At 37.7% G+C, this 5,057-nt stretch overlaps 1 protein-coding gene across 5 annotated transcripts in view; it reads left to right on the top strand.

The window, feature by feature from the left end:
* Sirt3 (sirtuin 3) overlaps positions 1-5,057 on the top strand; it is a 27,367-nt gene that overhangs the window by 16,633 nt on the left and 5,677 nt on the right. The window lies entirely within an intron of this gene.

Genomic DNA, 5,057 nt, shown 5'->3' with positions numbered 1-5,057 from the left:
GGAACCGGGGATTGAACTCAGGTCCTTGCGCTTGCCAGGGAAGCGCTTATTCTACTGAGCCATCTCCCTGGCCCCCTATCCACTGCTTCTTGATAGCAGCACAGTCTTTGGGAGGTACTTGTCCACACTTCAATAGTAGATATAATGCTTTCTTTTTCAGTTGCCTTTTTATTTTTTTATTTTTTATTTTTTTGTGGAACCGGGGGTTGAACTCAGGCCCTTGTGCTTGCCAGGGAAGTGCTTATTCTACTGAGCCACCTCCCCAGCCCCTCAGTTGCCTTTTAATAGGGTTTCCCCCCCCCCATATTTTTATTAGTGCATATTGGTTATACAGATTGGTTTCATTTCTGCAGACTTGTACATGCATACAACATATTTTAATCATCTCCCATTACCCCTCTTGTCCTACTCTGACCCCAGTTTCACATTTTTTGGGGCCCATTCCAATGTATGCAACCTATTTTATCATATTCATGCCTTCTGTTACCTTGCCCTTATACTTTCGTTTTTCTTATCTAATAATAATTTCTTTTCTACTTTCTTCTCATCTCTTTTAGAGTCCACATATTAGGGAGAACATGTGGTAGATATTTGCCTTGGTCTGGCTTATTTTACTCAACATGATGATCTGGGTCCACCCATTTTTCTGCAGATAATAAGATTTTTTTCTGTTTTATGGCTGAATACTTCATTGTGTATGCTTACCATGTATACTTTACGCATTCACCTGTTAATGGACATGTAGGCTTGTTCTATATCTTGGCTATTGTGAATTGTGCCATGATAAACATGGGTATGCAAGTGTGGTTATACTATACTGACTTTAATTCCTGGGGGTATTAGGGAGTGGTATTTACTTTCCCAGGAGCAGTGTAGAAGGGTTCCTTTTCCTAGCATCCTCACCAGCATTTACTGTTGTTTTGTGTTCTTTTATTTATTTATTTATTTATTTTAGAGAAGGGTCTACAAGGTGTTGAGGGTCTCACTACTAGGTCGGACTCATAGTGATTCTCCTGTTTACAGCCTCCCAAGTGCTGGGATCACAGATGCACACCACCACGCCCATTCTCAATTGCTGTCTCAGTGTACCCTGGGGCAGGGCTGGCACAGCAGGCCCCAGGGATCAAACCCTCAGCCCCTGCACCTGCTTGCAAGCACTTTATCCTCTGAGCTATTTGGCCAGCCCTTGCTTTGTCTATTTTGGACCTTTTGTATTTCCATATGAATTCTAGTTTTTGTTGTTGTTTTTTTTTAAACTTCTGTGAAGAGTGTTATTGGTGTTTTAATGGGGACTGCATTGAATCTGTAGATCACTTTTGATAATATGGCCAAAGAAAACACCAACCCAAATCAATAGAGATCAATTAGAAATGAAAAGGACCAAAGATGAGCTGCTGAATAACTCACTCTTCCTTAGCGGAGGTCAGTCTGTTTATTATATTCAGGCTTTCAACTGGTTGAATAAGGCTCATCCACATTAAGGAAGTTGATAATGCTTTGATCAGAGTCTACCAGCCCCTAATCTCACTTAAAAACACCCTCAGAGAAACATTCAGAATAATATTTGGTATGGCTTCTATGTAAATGTTCCCTTAAAGTAGGAGTAGTGGAGAGAGGAAGGAAAAAAATAAAGAAATAAATTTAACGTTTGTAAATATTGTATTATTATGCAAATTTGTATTATGCAATTTAATATTGTATTATTATGCAATTGTATTATTATACAATATAATACAAATATTGTATTATTATGCAAAAAAAGAAGAAATGAAAAGGGGACCATTATAACAAATACTACTGAAAGTTAGAGGATTACTGAAAAGATGGGCCCTTTAACAAATTGTGCTGGGACAATGGATATCCTTATGTAGAAGATTGAAACCAGATTCCTATATCTCACCCTGTATAAAAATAAATTCAAAATATTCTATGCAAATAAAAGTCAAAAGCAAGCAGGAATAACTCATAGTTAACAAAGTAGATTTAAAGACAAAACTAGTCAGATGAGACAAAGAAGGCCATGCTATATTAGTAAAGGGAGTCAGCAGTGACTCCATGCACACCAAAGAGCACAAGCCTTGAAAGCCTCTGGAGAGGACACAGCCATGAGGTAAACAACACACCACACAATGGCCCCGCCCAACAGGAAAAGTAGGCAGTACTCTACAAGAAGATATAACTGGGGCACTTCACAAGGCCCACAAGCCACAAAACTATTTGGAGTCAGCAGTGAAGACTCCAAGAAGATATAACTGTTATAAAGAAGATATAACTGTTATAAATATATATAGTAGTCCAAGAGCTGAAGAAGAAGATATAACTGTTATAAATACATATACCAAGAAGATATAACTATTATAAATACAAGATTAACTGTTATAAATACATATATACTGAACATGGATGTGCCCAAATTTATAGGAAAACACTATTCAACATAGATGCATATATTCCAGTAAAATAGTAGCGGGTTAATACTTACTCTTACCGGATAGTTGAGAAAAATTATTCAGATAAAAGAATGCACAGAGAAGTGTCAGAGTTAATTACACCATAAATGGGCTCAACAGGTGTTTATAGGACATTCCATCCAACAGCTACATAATACATATCCTTTTCAGTAGCTCATTGAATGATCTTCCAAATGGGTCATATTTAGGACTATGAACCAAGCCTTAACAAATATAATAAAATTAAAATAATTTCCTATATCTTATCAAATCATAATGGAATGAAACTAGAAAAGAAGCCATAGAAACTGTACAGATACATGGAGTTTAAACAATACCCCTTCACCAAAGAACAAAATAAAGACAAAAAGGCAAATAGAAATGAAATCAGAAAATTCTTCTGCATTGAAGTGTTTGGGTGACGGTTTCTTTCCAGGGCTTATAGTATTGGAATCCATCAGAATCAGGAGAGGAAGAGTAAGTTGCAATCAGGCTCTGTGATGTTTCCACCTTTGCTGTGTGAATGTAGAGTCCTGCCTACTTTTCCTGTTGGGCGGGGCCATTGTGTGGTGTGTTGTTTACCTCATGGCTGTGTGAGACACAGTCTTACTATGTAGTGCAGGCTGGCCTTAAACTCACTTATATAACCCAGGCTGGCCTTGAACTCCTGGCGATCCTCCAGCTTTAGCCTTCTGAGTACTGGGATTACAGGTGTGCACCACCATGTGTTTTGTTTGAGATAGGGTCTTGTTGTGTAGCCCAGGCTGGCATTGAAGCAGTCTTTTTCTCTATTCACCTAATGAAAGGCATCTTGAATGCTTCCAAGTTTTGGCAACTATGAATAAGGCTTCTGTAAATATTCATGTGCAGGTTTTTGTATGAATGCCAGTTTTCAAGTTTTTTGGGTAAATGTTAAGGAACATAAAATGGTTGGATTATGATAACATTATGTTTAGTTTTGTGAAAAAGGGAAAAGAGGATAATGGGAGGGGAAGGAAAATGGAAAAAATAATCAAGATATATAATGTACAGGTACAAGTTTCTTATGATGAATGTGATCACTATGTGCACCTAAAATATTCCAATAAAATGAATTAATTTTAAAAAATTTAAAAATGTTTAGTTTTTAAGGAATTACCATGCTGTCTTCCAAAGTGACTGTAGCATTCTACATTCCCAGTGGTAGCTAGAGAGACTTCCTGTTGCTCCATGTCCTTGTCAGCACTTGGTGTTGTCAGTGTTGTGGAATTTGGGCATTCTAACAGGTGTGTAGTGGTGTCTCCTTGTTTAAATGTGCGTTTCCCTGAGACCTATGATATCGAATGTCTTTTCATGTGCTTTTCCTCTTTATTGAGTGGTTTCTGTTCATTTTTGCCTATGTTTTTTAGTTGTTACTTATTGTTGAATTTTAAGTTGTTTATTTACTAGTTCTTTATGAGATACATCTTGTGAATAAGCCTGTGGCTTATCTTCTCATTCCCTTGACAGTGTCTTCACAGAGCAGAAGCTTTTAATTTTAATAAATTTCAATATCAGTTCTTTCTTTTCTTTTTTGGTCTTAAGGACAGTCTCACTAATGGCTCAGCCTGTTGAATGCTGGGATTACAAAAGTGCACCATCATGCTGGATAGTTATTTATCAGCTGTGCTTTTGGTGTTGTATCTAACAGTGATCATTACCATAATGAATATTAATTAAGTTTTCTCCTATGACATTTTATATAAGTTTGTTTTGCTGGGTGTGGTAGTGTGTGTCTAATCCCAACACTCAGGAGGCTGAGATAGGAGGGTTGCTTTGAGTTCCACTGAGGTACAAAGGGATTTCAAGGCCAGCCTAAACTGTATCACTCTCTCAAAAATCAAACCAAAGCAAAACAACCCAAGAAGTTTGTTTTACCCTTTATATTTGGGTCTTTGACCCAAGTTAATTTTTGTGGCACACATAAGTCTGTGTCTAAGTTCATTTCTTTGTATGTGGACATCCAGTAATAGTTTGTTCCAGTACTGTTTCTTGGAACATCTAACTGCAGGCTGTGGGATATGCCTGTACTTTAAGGCTGAGACAGGAGGACAGCAAGCTAGAAGCCAATTGGGCAACTTAATGAGACTCTAAAGAGGACTAGGGATATAGCTCAGTGTAACAGCACTTGCCTCACATGTGGGCAGCCCTGTATTCAATTCCCAGTATGTCTTTTTTAAAAAAGTTTTTTTTTTAAATTTTTAATTTTTTTTTTTATTAAGATGCTTTGCTCCTTTGTTAAGAGTAGTTGAGAACCAGGAGTGGTGGCACAGTTTTGTAATCATAGCACTCAGGAGGCTGAGGCAGGAGGATTGGTGTGAGTTTGAGGCCAGTCTGGGTGACATAGTGAGTTTAAGGCCAGCCTGGGCTACACAGTGAGATCCGGTCTCAAAAACAAAACAAACAAGATTAGTTGAGATATTTCTTTGGCACTTTGGTCTCTGCTGTTTTGTGATCTCTACATCTATACCAGTATCACAGTCTTGATTCCTGTAGCTCCACAAAGTGTCTTGGTACTGGGAGGCGTCCCTCCTCTGACTTTGTTTTCCTCCTTCGATATTGTGCTAGATCATATATATATATATATAT

This window comes from Octodon degus, unplaced genomic scaffold, assembly GCF_000260255.1.
Source record: "Octodon degus isolate 3935 unplaced genomic scaffold, OctDeg1.0 scaffold00093, whole genome shotgun sequence".
NCBI lineage: Eukaryota > Metazoa > Chordata > Mammalia > Rodentia > Octodontidae > Octodon > Octodon degus.
This window is presented reverse-complemented; position numbering and strand designations above follow the sequence as displayed.